The following is a 19,586-nucleotide window of genomic DNA, read 5'->3' on the forward strand; positions in this document are numbered from 1 at the left end:
CGTACGTTTATGATTCATCTAGGAAAGGGATTCACAGCACCCTCTGACAAACCAGTTAAGTCTGCTGCTTATCAGTTTATTTGTATTTTTTTATGGTTTTCAAGATGACTTAGTATCAGAAAATGAAAAGCTTTATTAAAATAATGCCTTGTAACAAACTTAGTCATTATTCTGAGATAGTAAGAAATTTTTTTCAGAATCTAACTCATTATTTAGACATACTAAGTCATTATTTTGAGAAACCAACCCAACTGTTCTGATAAATTAAGTAATTATTTTGTTATGCTAATTATATTGAGATACTGACTCATTATTTTGAGAAACTAAGTCATTATTTGGAGGAAGTTTATCATTATTATGTCTTATATGATCTCTTTTTTTCATAACATTGACAGAAAATGACTTCTATGTCCAGCAGTGTGAATTCCAAGCCCAAAAAGAAATAGATTCTGCAGTAAAAGCTCCTAACAAGTAAATTTATCACAATTACAGTGATTAATTGGGATGGAAACCTGCAGCGTGGTTGCAGTAACTATAGTATGCATGCAGTCAGATTAGTAGGCTTCCTTGTTATTCTTCCACTTTTTGGAAATGGATTTTTAGCCTTTTCCACCTCGTTCTGTCACTCTTTGTTGTCTGAGTCAAGCGTCTACAGCTCCTGCCTTTCCACAGTTACACCTGCAGAGGGAGACAGAGCACCAGAGGAGGTCAGACTCCTCTGGTTTGGGTCAAGCATGTCTCTTACAACAGATTTTTGTCCTTTATGACATTAGAGTCACAGCTTTTATACAGTTTATCACAACAGACACTGGCATTACATCACGAATATGCTAATAAAGGTTTTATCATTACCTTATTATAATTTAACATTAAATAAATAATGTATATGCAATGATGTTCTTCTTTCCATTTCAGATTCTGCACAAATATTTTGTGTTGATCCTGAGGTGAGTTTGACTTCACCGTATCCCAGCATTTTCGAGGCACAAGTGTGTAAAGTGAGTAATTTTGGGATCCTCAAGGGGGCTCTTCAGTCCCACATTTCAAAGTACAAGCGGCTGTACAGCAGCCTGTAGTTCCCACCACCCCTCAGTGGTTCCACCATCTTGGTTCCTACCATCGAAATTTCAAAATTTAACCGTCACGTCCGTTCGTGTAAACACAGAACACGTAGCATTATTCTTTTACGCTTTTTGTGAACCTAAAATCAAAATATAATCGTGTTCATTGTTGCCTTTCATGAATCTGTAATCATAGGGTTTTTCAAACACATAAAGCCTTTAAACTATAGGAATTAAAATGATAATTGTACATTGAATACCAGCTAGAAATTAATTTGCACTCTCTGAGGAAAAGAAAGACACCACATGTGAAAAGGTCAACATATATGCTTCTGCATTGATAGTATTTTCATTTACTGTACTGTACAGTAAGTGTGTATTTGACAAAGACATTCAGAAGCAATCAGATCTGCTTAAGTGTCCACAACAACTACAAGAAGACATCTATAACAAATTGTTTTCTGAGTACTGGATGCTGTTACACTACACTGACGTGCCACATTTTTCATTTTTCAACATGCTGTTTCCTAAAAAAAAATAGCATATATCAGTAAGAAATTCTTTTGTAAAAATCCTGAGTCATGCATACAAAAATAAGTTAAATTTTTTCTTGATTTTGGGGTTTGGTTGAAGAGTGTGTGGTGCTCATCAGGCTCTTGATCCCCCTGTGTAATCCCAGGTTCAAATCCCATCTGCCGCATTCTGTGCTGGTGTCTGAGCTGAAACTGCCGACACAAAAGTGAAGCCACCTCGCATCCTTCTGCTTAAGGTCAACTGGCAGCAAATTATTTTAAATTTCTCAGTCGTGGTTCTTTTGATATGCTATTTTCAAATTTTTACCTCCTTAGTTGAACTTTGCGAATAGCCGAGCAGATACCGAGTACCAGTCCGATATCAGTGTATTTAAAAAATATATTATTATCATAATTATTTTTAATAGCTGTAGTCTACTAACCCTGTGTGATGTGATATGATTTCTATCATTGTTTTATGGTGTGGCTCAGTTTAAAGCCTTTGTATAAAATTAACACATACAAAGAATGAGTGCCATAAAACATGACTTCACCATCCTGGGGGGGGGGGGAGCGGCGAACGGGACACTGCTGAGAAGCAGCCGAGTTCTTTTTTGGGTTTAATAAATTAATTGGTATCAAAATCAGTGCATAGACACAGGTACTGGCCGATACCAGTACCAATACCAGCATTTCAAGCAGTATACCAGCAACAGAACAGCCCTATTTCTCTCTCCTCTCTCTTCTCTCTTTCTTCTCCTCTTCTTACCCTTCTAAGTAAAGAAAAAACATAAAAGAAAACCCCATTCTTTAAGGAAAGTTGGTTAATTATAGAACTAATTGTATTTGTTCATTTACATCACTAAAGATTGTTATTCCAGTGCAGCTGGTTTGATCCAGTACGACTTGATTTGATCTGTTAGTAATTCATATGTGAAGAATTATTGCACTGGGGCTTTGGGAATCAAACATGTGTTACACTTCTGTAAGTTTCTATTCCCCTGAGAATACTTGGCCCTTAATGGGCTGGGCCTTACTGTCGAAACACACTAAAAAATCGCTCCCACTCTGTTTCTCTTCCTCTCACACATACACACACACTCACACACACACACAAATTGATATAACCACAAGCTCTTAACCGGTTTTAGCAGGCTCTAATAGCTCAAATCAGAGAAAGTCAAGCAAAAAAAAAAACTTTTGTAAGACTCACATCATGTTAGTGCTGATCTTGCTGATTGAGTTTGCTCACAATCACATGGGTCAAGGCTGGGGTCAGGCCCACGGATCATTTAGTTTAATGGCTGTTTCCTGCCTGCTCAAATGTACATGCCACATTGTAGGAAACGGTGAGATGCAACCATATTATTACAGAAAGAAAGAAAGAAAGAAAGGCACCTATAGAAAGAGGGATGAAAGGAGAAGGACGACAGAGGGACAAGAGACGGAGAGCCAGGAGGAAAAGAAAGAGATGGTGACAAAGGCAGAGAGGAGAGAGCTCTACTAATTTTGTGGCCTGTCTGTGTCACCAGCACCCTGTTGGGACGACAGATGTGCAGATGATGTCATGTAGAAAGGGGATAGGGCGGGAGGGTGGAGCGATTGGAGCGCGGGAGGACAGGCGGAGCCTCGATCTGAGAGAGAGGGAAGGGGGGAACGGGGAAGGGAGGAAGAGGAGAGGGAGCAGGACTGTGGCTATCCTTCATTGCCCTGAAGTCACGCAATTATTCCGTTTTCATAAGATGTGACCCAGTATAGTTCAGCATTGTAGAAAATGTGTTCGAACTTAAAAAAAAAGTTGTCTAGGCTGCCTTAAAATTTTAAGTTGTGTGTAATGATTCAGAACAAATAAACTTTTCTAGCCCGATAAACATGATATGAATTAAGTTGTTCAGTAAGCTTAAGATATGAAGTTGAGCCAAGAACTCTTCAGTCACACTAAAGAAGAGGAAGAGTTTCAGGAGCTTTAGCTCTCAAACAAAGTATGCTGGGAAGTTTGCAAATATGCTGATGATCTGTCTTTAGACACTTAGTTTAATGAGTTGATTAAACTCTGTACAGTACATTCATTCACTTTATCATTTCAAGATGAAGAAATACTAGAAAGTTTAATTAACCTGAATGAATAAAACTTGTATGTAGTTGAACCAACAACTCTTCAAGAAGAAGAAGGGTCTAGGGGGAGTTTCCAGAGTCTCCAATAATACATCCTGGACTGCAAATATGCTGGTCGTGTTTCTTTAGTAGCTTAATTTAAGATTTTATTATTTTTTTTTATTTTGAGTTTATTAAACCCTGTACAGTACATTCATTCAGCTCATCACTTCAAGTCAAGGCTTAAAGTCTGAAAGTTCTGAAAATAAATACTAGAAATTTTAAGTTTAATGAACTTAATAAGAAAAATTGTATATTTATGTTAAATTAATGATTTTAAAAAAATTGTTGATTCCACTAAATTCCTGTTTTTACAGTGTATGAGTGTTTTCCAAAAACAGCAACTTGTGCTTCCTAACAGCCCTTGCCATTAGTTGAAAGTGTTTGAACCATACCAATTGAGGAAAAAAAAAAAAAAGAGGAAAAGTCTGCATTTGCCGTCGTCATTTTGCTCTGCACAGGCAACAAATGTGCTGAACTGGTGGTTTTAGTTGCAGGACCTCTCACAATGCGCAGCCTCTCCAAACCGCACAGGCCATTGGAGCTATAATTTACTTAGTGCAGTCATTGCTGAAGTTTACCCTCCCATCCCCTGACCGGCCACAGCATAAGAACCCAATTGTTCTCGTGGTCTGCAGTGACAATGGCTGTTTGTGGTCATCCAGAGAAAAAGAAAGTGAGAAAGAGAAAGGGAGAAAGTAGAGCCATACGATCCAGTAATTTGTACCGTTCACTGCTAAAGATACAGTCGGGGTCAAGCTCAGAGTCGGGGGGTCAGGGCAACCGCTGAGCCCTGCCGGGATCGCCTCAAGGACACCATTTTCCCAACAGTCTGCCCCATGTCCTGTGCTGCTTTAACCCATCCAGCCCTCTCGCAGTTAGAACTGTGTGACCGACTTTAGCTTGGTTGCATTTCAGCAACAAGCTTCCCAGCCTCCTCTGCCCCCCACCTGCGCCCTTTCAGGCCAATTGTGCTGGCATGGCAGAGGGAGAAATTGAATGAATTAGGCAGTCGGATGTTGCCTAATGGTCGTACTGCACAAATGCAGCCATTCCTGGCATTGTTATGTGTTCGAGTGAGACTGAGAGTGATTGTGCTCTTCGGTCCGGCGCAGGAAAGCAGCTAATAAGTGAGACAACCTGTGGGAATCAGCCCAGACCAAAAGAGGACTGAGGCAGTTTTTCCCCCCTCTGTATTTCCGTTAGCTTAGCTCTTGGACCTGCTTGTAAACATTATTGATGCGTAATGAAGGACAACGGTCCAGCCATTGATTCTTTGATGCAATCATGGCTGAACACGTGGCAGCTCTGTAGTTAAACGAGGAGCTTTTATCTGCATATGAAACAGTCTCAATTTCGTACTGATGCTTCTGTACAACCTACATAAGCAAACAAGGTGATCAGTGAGATGATCAGGCTATTTCTATACGGTTCTTCTTAAAGGAGAAATCTGTAATATACTACAATAAATCATAAAACAATCATGATATGCTGTCAGATATTAAAGAAATAAGTTGAAATACTCACTTCTCTGACAACAGCACTGCACCCACAGTGTCCTCCTTTAAATGTTCTATTCTGGTCCATAACTTGTATTATTGTTTGCCATTTCATGTTGATTAGAGTTCAAATTAATGCTGAATGCCCGCCAAATGAGTAAGTGTCTGTTTATGAATCATCAGTAATCTTTTAGAAAGACTAGATGTTTATAATGGTTAAACTGGGCAACATGTTAATGGAGTCTGGCAGGCAGTCACTGAACTTCAGCTTCAGAGTGTGTAGTTTTGGATCAGTGGGCTTTTGTTTTCGGAATAAGTGACCACTAGCTAAAAAAAGGATCATGTCATGACTTCACTAAAGCGTGGCCCTGCCCATACATAACGCAGCCCGCGCACACAATGTGAACACAATGCAGCTTTTCAAGCAGATAAGACACAGATAACTGCGCAGGCCTAGAGTTACAGATGGCAGCTGCAGCTCACTGGTGTCCCTCTCTGTCCCTCTCATGGGGAAGTGCTTCTGACCCACGTTTGAGGACACCCAAGGCCCTCTGGGTAATCATTGACCTGTGGCAACCAAGCCTCAACATACTGCACAGCCACTGGCCTGCTGATAATAACGTGATAACGCAGGTGCACATTCAGACAGTTGTGCATGCACGTGTGCTCACACTTTGAGCTCTAAAAGATTCAATTAAATCTAGGTTTCACTGAACTACCAGTGATGTGCTCTTCTCAGTAATCCCCAGGAAAAGCTATTATCCTTCACTCATTTTCATTACTTCCCTAAACAGGGCTGTAAAAACATGCATGCTCAGCCAACCTACACTGTCCAAACAAAACTTTATTAAAAAGCATGGAGCGCATACCAATCACAAAGGAGGAGACGTACAAAGAGAAGCTTTGAAGCAGCTTAGATATTATTAGGGATCAGATTTTTTCACCTGATACTGGTATCTGCTGAGTGTCAATCTGACCAGTGTTGACCACAGACAGCTGGTCCTCCAACAATGTCTTGGGTGGAGAAGGGGCCATTGCAAGTAATTCTGATTGCCACCACAAAAACAGGCCTGTGTTCAAAGAATAACTTGCGTTAAATTAAATAGCATTGGCTGTTTTGATTGTAATTTATAGTGACCCTGGTTTTATTATCTTCGAACCTAAAAAAAAGGGTTGCTCAGAGAGTTTTCCTTGAGAGAAATCCTCTCAAATCGGGGTCTAATGTGCATCTATTGTAGGGGACCTTGGCATGAAGAAGTTTGGGAACCTCTGGACTAAGTAACTAAAGATGGTCAAGGTGAAAAGGGTCGTAGCGAGATCGATGAGATCTAAAGTCTTTTCATGGTGTTTTGTTGGGCGTGGTACTGCACTGCAGCACGTTAGAAGGGAACAGGCTGGGGTACCATCCAAGGAGAGGAAGGAGCAGCGAGAGGAGGGTAGGTGGTACGGACAACGGGGGTTGAGGCAGCAGTTTGGCCCTCGACGGAGACTCCTCCCACTTTTTTCCACACCTCCCTTCGCCTCTCTTCCTCCGCTCTCCTAGCTTTGGGTGCTCCATGCAGAATGGTCTGTGTCTGAGAGCAGTGGCCTGAAATAAAACTAAGAGGGGCCTTGGGCGGCCGATAATGCTAGCTTTGTCTCAGCTGCCATCCACACTGTCTCGAGACGTGGTAGGGAAAGAGCTCAAAGAGAGTGTCTGATTGCAAATTAGCAGTGCCAAATGGAGCGCCCTGGCCACCTCCACAAGATTCAGGCCCCTTTTCTCCTCTCCTCTCTTCTCCTCCTCATACTTGCTGTAGTTGGTCATGACAGATTCAAATTATGGAAAAGTCTTGTCAAAGAAAGTTAATGGTGGATTCCTTTGTCAATACTTTTTTTCTTAATTGATATGAGCGATTGAGCGCACAAATAATATAAAATTAAAGATTTATGAGTATTGATTGCTGAAGTCCATTTATGTGTAAAGTTTTGGATCATAAGTGCTTAATACCGTATCTACAGTATATCCATTAGTGGATTAACATTTCTTGAGGTGATATTTCACTTTACTGTATTTTTGTTAAAGTTTGACAGTTGCTGCTCGGGAACATCTCTCCGATTTGAGAAACTGGAACTAAGCAAAATGTTTTCTTCCCCAAAATGTAAAAAAAGAACGAGAAAGATGCAACTGTCTGTTGTCACATTATAGTTCTTTTATGGCTTCAGCATATTAACTTACATATTAAAGAAAAAGGAACAAATCTTCAGTGCAGAGGAAATTAAACTGTCACAACTGAAGAAAATCAATTGAATTTAAATAACAAAAAGATTTAGAAACAATTCGTGCTTACAAAAAACTGTAGAAAAAGGAACAAACTTTTATTTATAAATCAAAATCTATATTATTTATCTATAATCTATATTCAAAGGCTTGCCAAAACTGTAACTAATCAGTCAGAATATATATATAATAATATAATTATAACATATATAACATACATATATATGCACACATACATACATATATATATATACATACATACACACACACACACACACACACATACACACACACGTATGCAGGGGTGTGTGTGTATGTTTGGAACAAATACAGATGGCTGCATAAAAAATAACTTTATTAACTGAAATTATAGGATATATGATATGTCATTATTAACGATTAGATTTTTTAGAAAAGAAATCTAATAGGTTTTTCTTTGTTATAAATACTTATTTTTCATGTAGAAAAGTTTTGACAAACAGTACTTGAATTAATAACTTACTAATAATAATGCTCTTATTTTGAAGCATTTGTTTAGAATCAGCTAAATTAAATAAACATTGAATTACACAGTGAAATAAAAGTGTTCACACAGCTTTCATTTAAAAGTCTGACCACCCAGTTTTTAATATTTGTTAACACTGCAGCTGTATTTTACTTTGAAAAACTGTAAGAATATTTGGCTATGAAAAAAAGAATGTGTATGTGTGTGTGTGTGTCGTTGTTTGTCTTGAGTCACATCAGGTGAATTTCCATCGATATAAACCTTGTGTCACCTTCTAATCCCTGTAAACTATAGCCTACATGCTCAGTCCATATACAGTTGGGCTGTAGGCACACATATACACACACACACACACACCCACACATACACACACACACTCTTAATCCTATACTATCTTTGTGTGCTGATAGATATAGGCGCGTACTGTACACAGAGCACGGTCACTGAGTGCAACTGTAATATCACCTGTCAATACAGATTTACCACCACTCAATAAACTTGCCTCTGTGGTGCAGGTTCACAGTGCGACTGAGCAACTGCTGCTTCGACTCGTGTGCACACACACACACACACACACACACACACACTCTGACAAAAGAAAATCAAACAACACACAGGTTGAGCATGAGCAGTGACAGAAACAAGCTCGTCTTCAACTGAACAGCAAAGATTTGCTTTTGTTGTACTTTACTAATTTTGAATAAAGTATTTATGTTTCAAATCACAGTGATATTTATGATTTAAAACCTTTTCTGCAAACTGATTTTATTAGAAGAGATAACTTTTTTATGGATTGAACTAAGATTCAACATATTTTTTTAAATTTAATAATTGACTTTTAGGTAGTTATTTACTAATTTACACCACATTAGTGAAAGAGTGTGTTCTTAAACATTCCAGGGAGTCTATATTAATAGTTAATTTTTATCCATTCCTTTAAAGCGTATAAACTGACAAATGATACACTTTATTTAATATGCACTTTAATTTCTGTCTCTGCATTTTTAAATAGTGACTGCAGGGATCTGTCCTCAGCTTTTCGTTTACTGTTTCTATATTATCAGTTATTGTGTGATGTCTCAACTGAAAAAACTAATTTTACAAAGTGGATAATATCTATATACATATAGATAGATATTTTTGTTAATGTGTTTGCAATGTGTGTGTCTTTAAAAGTAAAATTAGAGAAAGAATACACAGAAAAAACAAATATAGCATGCAGATGGAGAATAATCTGCTCTAATCTGCTCCACTAATATTCTCAATCCCTTAAAGGCAAACTCAAAATTAGTTTATTTTTCTGCATGGTTCCAAACAATTATAAAATCCTGCCAAGTTCAAATCCAAATTGTGACATTAAATATGGTTTATTGTCATCTGTTTAACTTCAGACTCATAAACCAGCACAAGAGCTGCAGCTCTAAATCCCCCTCATGTGTGTTTTGATGTTTCTGTTCCATTTTTTAAAAATAATTTTCTGAATGGTCCTTTAACAGCCTCGTCTTTGCTTCATCATCCCCACAGTTGATTAATCAATAAAATGTCTGTGAGGCAGATCGAGGAACTCAACACGTCTGGGCTTGTCTTCAAGTCACCTGTGGAGTCTACACTAATGTAATGCCGTCATTAAGTTGCAGAGGGGGGCAAAAGACTGAATCAAGCTCATTAACGGAGGCAAACAGGTGTGAGAAATGCTGCTTTATTGTCACGTGTTTTATTAGCTAGCATAAAAAGATAGTAAGTAGCTGTAGATAGCTTGAGAAATGCGTTTTAACTTTGTTGGAGGGCGATATAGCCATATTTAGAGTTTTTGTCAGCACTTTAATGTTAATTTTCTTTAACACATTTGCTACATTGAAATGCATATTTTAATATATTTTGTAGCTAAACCACGTGGCTAGCTCGGTTGTTGGAGAGTAGTACAAGCACGTTTAGTTAGCTAAGTATCAATTTGCTAATGTTAATTGTCTTTAACATGACCTTTGTTACTTTGAAATGCATATTTTAATATACTTTGAGGCAAAATCATGGTGCTGCCTTGCTGTTAAAAATTAATGTGGAGGAAGAAACAAATAGAAGAGAGGGATATTATTTTGTCAAATGATACAAGATGGTGCAAAAGTCTGGGTGTAACACTAAAATTGTGACTTTATAATATGAGTAAGACTTTCTTTAAGGTAAAGGCTGTTAGTTTTTTTTAGTTAAGATGAATAGAGTTAAACCATGTGGCTATGCTTGCTGTTAAACATTAAGGTGGAGGATGAATCAGGAAAAAAGGCATATTAGCAGATACTGATAACCAGCAGTTAGCTGCTTCTCATGGCCAATAAGGATAAAATAACCAATAATTTAACATTTTTGTATTTTAAAAATAAGTTCATATAACCTGTACTTGATCACAGCTGAGGGTAGGAAGATGTAGTGAGCAAAGATGGATGATTTAATGTTTCAAAATCCTACTGACATCACTATGACAACAAAAACAAAGAACAGTTCACTCTTCAAATGTTCATTTATTTTTTTCAAATAAAGTCCATCAAAAAAAAAAAATCTTGACAAACATACTAAAGCATTTTTTGCCCAAGAATTAAAATTAAATTCTTTGACATAATCTGTCAAATCAGATATTAGGCTATTATAGCTGATATTTATCAGTATATATGTGCTGATATTAATGTAGACCGATATACCTAGATGTAATGGGGTATTATTTTTATTTAACATTCACCCCTGATTTTTAATGAGTTGGACTTTTAAGCTAAACCATGCAGCTACCTTGCTGTTAAATACTGAGGTGGGGATGACTCAAAGGAAAAAGGGGGTATGTTATTTATGAAATAATCCAAAATGGTGCTGAAGCCTGTGTACAAAACTAAAATTGTGACTTTATAACATGAGTAAAAAATTCTAAAATGTAAAGGCTGACTTTACTGCTTTGTTTATTGCTAAAGTTAAATCTAGCTAAACCTTGTGGCTATCTTGCTGTTAAACATTGAGGTGTGGGATTACAACAAATGGAAAAAGTTGCATATTATTTAGAAAATAATACAAGATGGAGTTCAGCTATGTATAAGACGCTAAAAATATGACTTTAAAATGACCTTGGCTAACTTAATTAAATTGTTGATGTCTTTAAACAGCAGTGTATTATTCCTTTAATAGTCCCGTGTCATAATGAGGTGTAGTTTATAATTTCACGGCGGTAGTTTCAGGTATTTTCAGCCTACAGGAGGGTAAAAGACAGCTTTTTTTTTTCATAAGCTTGACACCAGGTAAGTTCACAAAAGCAAATAGTGCTTTTTAGATCCGCGGAGGGGGCAGCAGGAGAAGAGGGGGGAGTGAGGCAGCCCTTAATAATCATCTCAACACAGCCTAGTTTTTGCAGATATTTCAATGTGAGGTGCCTTTTCTTTTTTTTTTTCCCCCTTTAGGAGACATTAAATAAGCAGCGCGATAGTGCAGTCTGCTGCTGCACTCACACACACCCAGGCTGCTGGTTGTATAACGGGGCTGCCTTCACCTCAGCTGAACTTGACGCATCTGGTTCATCGGCTGGCGGCGCAGGACGCGCAGTCTGCAGCCTGCGTGTCCCCACTGAACCGAGCCGGATGGCCGCGGAGAGAGACGCTGACACCGGCGGGGAAACACCACTGTCTCACGGCCCCGGGAAGCCGCTCATGGACACCGTCTGTCAACACAAAGATGCCGACTTTTTTCTACAAATATTGTCGCCTTTTGCTTTTTTTATTCTCTGCTCTTGTTTGGGTCCTGACGCATAAAGGAAGACACCGTGTAGAAAATAGAAAAGCCCGAGGACTTGGGAGCTGGACACCCCGGAGGAAGACAGGAACTTGAACTTGAGACCTGCTGGTGCGTAGCCTTTAAATATACCCCTTTCTCTTTGTGTTTTTAGAGGTTTGCGGTTGCGTACAATGCGTAGAAATGACACCAAAGCTGTCGTCGTTGTCATTTTTACGCGTTTTTGTTTTTTTTTTTTGTTTTGGTAGCGATATATTTCCTCCAGACTGGGTCACTGGATATTGACACTGTTATGACTGAACCGATCCACAGTCCTTGGGGAGAAGTTTCCAGAGTGCGAAAAACAAGCGCTTTCCTAATATATCAGCTTAACAGCTTAACATAATCTTCTGTAAATTTGAGAACAAGTACCAAACATCTTCCAGCCTTTACGTGAAGGCGACATGGTCGCCAGACTGTAAATTCTCCCCTCGCAATACAAGAAAGAGGTCGCCTTTTCGTGCCCTAGTTTCCCTTCGCGGAGAGAGGCATAATCTTTCCCTTTGTTGTCCCCGATGCAAACAAAGATAGGCAGTCAATCCAGCGGAAAACATCACCGCAGCTCTCCTCTCCAAGTGAGCAATTTATAGGATTTCACCCAAATGTGCATTTAATTAGAAAAGCGGCGTCTCCAGAGCTGTTCGCCCAGAGATAATCAGTGTATGTAAGACATGAGAACATATGGTAGAGCTGTGCGGTTTCCCCTCATGTGTCACTGTGGTTTCCCTCAGAGAAGTTTTTTGATGAAATTAATTCATTGAAATCTGAGAAGAGCAAACTCACCAGTAGCTGGATGTATTTTTAATGGTTAAAAGGCCTGTGTGTGCCTCCAGACTGTCTCTCAGGTGTGCAATGAGCTTCTTTATAGGACTTAAATATGTCCAATTCCACTTAAATTACCTTTAAAAGGTGTTCAGTTTAACTTAAATTTCATTTAAAGAACCAAAATGTGTCCAGTTTAACTTAAATTTCCTTTAAAACACTAAAACGTGTCCAATTTAACTTGAAGTTCCCTTAAAAGACTGAAAAACATCCAGTGTAACTGAAATATCTTTTAAAACACTAACATATATCCAGTTTACCTCAAATTCCCTTTAAAACACTAAACTATGTCAAATTTAACATAAATCTCCTTTAAAGCATTAAAATATGTCATATTTATCTTAAATCTCCTTTAAAACACTAAACTATGTCAAATGTAACTTACATTTCCTCCAAAACACTACAAAATGTCAAATTTAAGATACAGTACCTTTAAAATACTAAAATATGTCCAGTTTAATGAAAAGGCACAACATGTAACATTTTCCTTAAAAAAAAAAAAAAGAAATAAATAAAACTACGTATGGACTCATATAAAACTAATCCCTTTCAATCATCACTTATGACCCACTAAAGGTGTGTGGTGGTAGTTGTGTCTGCAGAGACCCTGCCCTCTGCCTGTATTTCTCATAATTTTGCTGTGTTGGGACACTTTATCAACCCAAAACGTTGGTATTGACGTCTTAGGAATGAGACAACAACAACAATAGACTATCTTTATGTTGCGTTTACAAACATCTTAGACAAGTCCTGCTGATTCTACTGTTAAATTCCTTTTAAAACACTAAACTATATACAATTGAACTTAAATTTCCCTTGAGAAATTAAACAGAGGATGTATGTCATTGTATTTATTTGCCGTTACATGTGAGTGTGTACTTGGACTCTCAGAACAGGACCTCCGCATTCATCAGGTAGATTTTCGCATCAGAGAACAGAACAAATAAGTTGTTTTTAGGTTCATATGGAGTTCATTTTGTATCTTAAATCTTTTCCTCTTCAGGGTTCGTACGGCTGCTTGAGATGCTTGAAAACACTTGAATTTTAGTATTGCGTTTTAAAGGTTTCAAGTGCTTGAAACTGCTTGAAATTGCACTTGCTTTACTTTCAGCCCAAGTGCCAAGTGTACTTATTGACAAGTGTCACATTTTGAAACATGAAACTTTGTTGTGCTTTCCTCTAATTCGTCGCCCTTCTGTAGAATGCTACCACAAAACATAATCTTGGTTGTTTAAAGCACAATAACATCTTATTCAGTGTGATGTAGAAGTGAAATAATCATTTTGAATATTCATATAGAAATATGTAATTTACCACAGCTGCAAGACGCTGGAGAGGGTTGAAAATGCACCTTGAAAATTATCGAAAAGTGCTTAAATTTGACCTTGGAAAGGGTGTGGGAAGCCAACTGCATGTGGTTTAAATTATAATTGATCAAACTGCACAATATCATAAATAATCCATTTGAACTGTAATTTTTCTCTGCGCAGATAAAGCAAAAAAAATGCAACAATGCATTTAAGACCCTAGACAGAGTATTTCTTTGCAATAGTGTCACTTCAGTTTTTACACTATGTGAAACTGCAGAATTTAGATTGTGACATTTTCACCATGTCACCATGTTGTCTGTGGCATTCAGTCACTGTATCGTCGTTGCATCAGATTGTGCCACAGATATCATTCATGGAAAAGGTAACTTTTACCTGCATTAAACACACTGTCACCCTATGATCAAGTCAAAGTGGCACACACACACACACCACACTTTATCAGTTTATCTTAAGAGGCTGTTCGTCCTTTCAAATCCTCTCCAGCATCGTGCACACCTGGCTATGTATTTTGCTTTGTGTGTATGTGTTCTCAAAGCTTCGTCTGCAGGCTGGCCGACCGGCCGGGTAAGATTCTGTTCATACTGGAGTGTCAGACAAAATTGCAATGTAGCAGTGTTTCCCAAGAAAAGATCTGTGTTGGCTGACAGAAACACGGTCTTGTTGCTATTCCACATGTCTCTTTTTCTGTCTCTTTCACTGGAAAGATGAACAGATCTGTCAGAAGCTGAAATATGAACAGGATCAGAATGCTCTTTTGGCCTCAGCCCTCGGTCACACAGTCTTTTATGAGATGTGTCAATAACCTGATTTTGCATGTTTATAAAGTATAGCCGTCGCTATAAATAGGAAAATGCCATTGTGCCTTCAAGAAAATGCAGCAGAAACACAGGTGGCCTTCAGACAATGGACTGGGGCTCATTTCTGCACTGTGAGTCAGTGGGACAGGAGAAAGCACATGGCTGCAGAGTGAAAATTGGCGTGATTATCATCTGATTTACCCTGCCACCCTGTAGCTCTGGCAGCGGCCAATACGAAGAGGAAAAGAGGCTCGGATTCACCCAAATTTTCTTTCTCATTTGCTTTCAGAACAGCTTCATCCTCCCTCCCACTCTCCCTCCCGCGCTCTCATATCTCACGCAATTGATTGAAACCCTAAACGGCGAGATCGGGCCGTGTGCAATCCAGCTTTTCTATGAATAGTTGATTGGATGTGAGGGTGATGCGGTGTGTTGTTTCTTTAAGGCCATTTCAGGTCAGAGGGCGGGAGGCGGCGGTGGGGTTGGCGGGGGGATTTTCGGAGTGCATGGCTGATACTGCAATGTGGCGTGTTGTGCTGTCCCATCCTGTCCTGAGCTGAGCTGTAGAGCTGCACAGAGACTTCTGTCACTTCCTAATCAGGTCATCTGGCAGTTTGAGAATGCTTGCACATAGGGCTGGGCAATACATCGATATTTTATTGATATTGTGATATGAGACAAGGTATCATCTTAGATTTTGGATAGCGTGGTATGGCATAAGTCCTGTCTTCTTTTGATTTAAAGGCTGCATTTCACTAGAATGACGTAATTTTCTGAACTTACCAGACTGTTCTAGCTGTTCTATTATTTGCCTTTACCTACTCTGACCGATAGGGGATTTTTGAGACAGATACTGATTTTTGGAGGGGAAAATTCACCTATTACCAATATGATTGCTGATAAATAGTGAATTTTTAGGTGGCATGAAGACAGATCTTTTCTTTGTAGACTATGCACTATGATGCACTATGATTTTTCACCAATAAGGCTGTGTAAAGGTACTCAGAAGAATGTATAATTTAACATGTCAACCAGCTGCAGGAACGAACACAGAGACAGTAAAGAATAGCCTAAATAAAAAGAAAATAAATAGCTCAATAAACTTAGGCATTGTTCAGTATGAGTTAAATGCTGAATATTTTAATACATAATTTAGCATAAGGCGTAATACTTGCACCCTATGCTAAATCTGAATCGCCCAAAGCATTTTTTCCTTCATTATATGTTCTTAATCAAAAATCTCATGTTATTTTATGAAAACACCAATGTCCATATTGCCCAGCCCTAACCCCTTTATATACTGTCGGGTAGTTTAATCTACAGCAGTGCATCATATTCTGCAAGACCCTCAAATGGTTGCACTATTTGAGACTTTACTGTACGTTATTTTAGAGAAAATGTGTTGCGATAGCACCTAAATAGCCTAAAAACATTTAGATACTTTTATAAACCGTATCGCCCAGCCCTCCTCGCATGTATTGCTTGAGTTCAAACCTGTGAGGGGACTTGAAAGGTGTTTTTATTTGCCTTTTTTTTTAAATACACATAATTTCTTTAACTGTGTGTGTCTGAGCCACCTTGTCATGTTCTAATCTGCACAGATGGATGGTGCATTAACAGTAGGACCAGTAGGCGTCTGTCACAGATTATTTCAGTTTTTTTCAGTATTAATAATGTGGTGAGCCATGAGCTGTCGGCAGTATAGTGTGCAGCTACAGTCCAAGTGCAACAAGCATTTGTGTGCGTGCGTGTTTGTCCCCACCAAACACTTCATGTTTTAAATCTCTGTGCATCTCAGTGCAGGGCATTTAAGTGCTTGACCTAATTTCTCTGGCAGCGAAGAATCCACTAGTGAAGGCCTTCCTCTGTGTGTATTTGCGTGTGTGTGTATGTGCGCACGCGCGTGTTGCTCTGGGTGTTTCCTCCTTGCCTTTCTAACAGGAAGCTGATGTGGAGTTCAACTGAGGACAAGGAGAAGGCCTTTTCTTTCCACTGTGAATCATTTGAGAGAGAGAGAAAAAAATGAAAAAAAAAGGAGAGGGGAGAAAAAAAAAAAAAAAGAGGGACCAGGCCGCTGCATTGATTCAACCCTCTGCAATCTGGCCTGCTTGTATTCGCTCCCCTCTCCCTCTCCTCATTCTCTATACCTTATTGTCTATTGCAGATTTTTTTTCCTCACTCTTTTGTTTTATTTCTAGTTCTTCTGATGTCGGATAGACGGCAGCGTTCTGGAGGGAATCTGCGGGTTTATGGAGAGTTCACGAGTCCTGTGAGAAGATGGGGAGGGGAGGAGGGGAGAGGAGGGGGGGGGGGGGGGGAAGGAGAGACGAAAAGCAAATGAAGCAGGGCTCTGTGGGGAACAGTGCAGGTTCTTCCGGTTCAGTTTTTTAACATACCCACAGCAGAAAGAGGCTCCCCGTGTTATGTACTTAAGAGGCAAAGAAAACCATAAAAACACCTACACAAACTGTACCACCAGCTTTATTAAGGCGCTGTGAAGGATTCTGAGTCCCTTTGTGCTCCTTAAATCTGCGATTGTACGGACAGAACAGCAGCTGAAAATAACTGATAAACCCCTTCTGCGTGAGAGATAAATGTCTAAAATATTTAAGAAGGTTTCAACACAAAGAACAAGGATGATTGGTTTTATATGGAAGCTGGTTGTATATATTAGGGTTCGACTGATGCTGGATTTTGGGACTGATGGCAAAACCAATATAAGGTGAAAGAATTCCCATATCTATATTTCTGTCTTCAAACAGAATATAATCTACAGAATACATACATAAATGCACTTTTTTTTTTCAACTACAGTTACAAAAATTATCAGCTATCAGTATTATTGGGTATTGTTAAAATGTGCTGAACATGTTCAAAAAGCACTGAAATCAGTTCACCATGTTTTATAATGAAAACCTCTCAACAGTTTAAAATGGCATGATGTCCTCTGCTATGTCAGTGTTTTCACTGATGTAAAACAAACCTATACTGCTGCTGCATTTGTAAGACTGTTGCTCACTTTGGTCATTGCTGGACAGTATTTAACAAACTTTTTTTTTTTTTCAAATGGTTACGATAAAAAAAAAAATTAAATGGTACTTATCATCAGGAAAGTTTGCACACTTTATTGTGAAACTGATTTTCATTCTTATGCAGAATATTATACCCAAAAATATTGGCCAATACATCGATATCGGGATTTTTTTCAAAGTTAATATCAGCATAAGCATCTACCCCAAAGATTCAGTGATGGTCGGGCTCTAGTTTGAAGGTCACTGAGTTTGAATTTTTGCTCTCAGACACATTTCATGTTGGATGACACCCATTAGAATAGAATCAAAAGCAGGCCAAGGCAAATGTTAGAAATACTGAAAGAGCATGACCTAAACGCGGGCCCTAGTAATGACAGCTGACAGCTACAAGGACACCTAAAATACATTAACACCGTAATAACGGCGACAAATTCATAAATATATACATATATGTGTATGTACGGAGAGAGAGAGAGAGAGAATATTGGTCAGTCAGCATCATTCTACAAAATCCAGTATCGGGCTGCCTCTAGTTTGAAGGTCACTGAGTTTGAATTTTTGTTCTCAGACACATTTCATGTTGGATGACACTCGTTCCAAGAATCAAACGCAGGCCAAGGCAAATGTTAGAAACAGCATGACCTAAACCCTAATTGTACATCATCTCATTTTCAAGGTTTCGAGTACATATTACAGTAAAAGGGGATTTTTAGGAATTAAATAGGACCAGATATTCTGACAGAATCCACCTACTCAGCCTCTTTCATGTGTTTGCAACAGTTTGATTTGTTTCTGCAGGATTGAACTGGAACATAGTAGGACAAACCGCCGCTGCAGCACGACAGAAATATTCATGAATACATATCTGGCAAAGGACAGTGGAGATACACTGTTCTTTTGTAATGAACTGTCCGGCTCGTGGAATAACACAGCAGCCTTTTCCTTACCTTTACTTGTTGTGTGTGTACATAGAACTTTGTATGAATATGTCAGAAGGGCGGATTCGCTCGGAGCGCATGTCCACTTAAGCCTCCACCCTTCCCGCAGGCCTCCAGCAGCGTCAGGGCCGAGGCTGTAACTGACTTTGTGCTTTGACCTTCATGAAGGACAGAAAATGAATCTGTGAAGTGTTTTATTATTACACAGTCTGAATGGACAAGTGTTTTCTGTTGAATAGAGCCCAACAGGTACCATATTTTCGGAGCAGATTCCAATACCGATAGTAGGGAGTAAAAAAAAAATCACATACTAACATATCAACCAATATTTTTTATAGAGAATAAAATATACAGAATATAGAACATATACATTAACACTGGGGCTACCGCGATTCTCCAAACCCATGATTCGATTACACTTTAGATTTTAAGGTCACAATATCTTTTTGATTTAAACTTTTGTTTTGGCACTGCCTTTTTTTTGACAGCTCTGCCATCGTTAAACCATTGAGTCTTGATTTGTATTATCAACAGATCTTTGGTTTTAAGCCCTGACAACTGTCATTTGCATTTTCAAATGTGTGAGTGTGATATAACGGCCAGGGAGCTATGCTGTGTTGTCTTTGAAGGGATGAAGTGAAAGTAGGCGAGTGGAGAGACAAAAAAAAAGATTTTGCTTTTGGTTATTGAAACTGACACATTTTCTATTCAGCATTGAAATTGGGACAAAAATTGGGATAAACACATTTTTGCGCTGATCCTTCAAAAGTGATTAAAACTTGTGATAAAGGCAGAATATTTTACGGTTTAACAATAAATGTTATTGTCCAGTATGTAATCAGAGCACTGAAACAGTTAACTTTCACTGGTATTTTTT

At 38.7% G+C, this 19,586-nt stretch overlaps 1 long non-coding RNA gene across 1 annotated transcript in view; it reads left to right on the plus strand.

The window, feature by feature from the left end:
- The first annotated feature begins 11,048 nt into the window (after positions 1-11,048).
- Positions 11,049-19,586, plus strand: part of LOC146306699 (uncharacterized) — a 45,608-nt gene continuing 37,070 nt past the window's right edge. Inside the window, exon 1 of the long non-coding RNA XR_014768985.1 lies at positions 11,049-11,861. This is a non-coding gene — a long non-coding RNA (uncharacterized LOC146306699). The remainder of the gene's footprint in view (positions 11,862-19,586) is intronic.

Source organism: Lutjanus erythropterus, chromosome 22 (assembly GCF_056507025.1).
Source record: "Lutjanus erythropterus isolate fLutEry1 chromosome 22, fLutEry1.hap2, whole genome shotgun sequence".
Lineage (NCBI taxonomy): Eukaryota > Metazoa > Chordata > Actinopteri > Lutjaniformes > Lutjanidae > Lutjanus > Lutjanus erythropterus.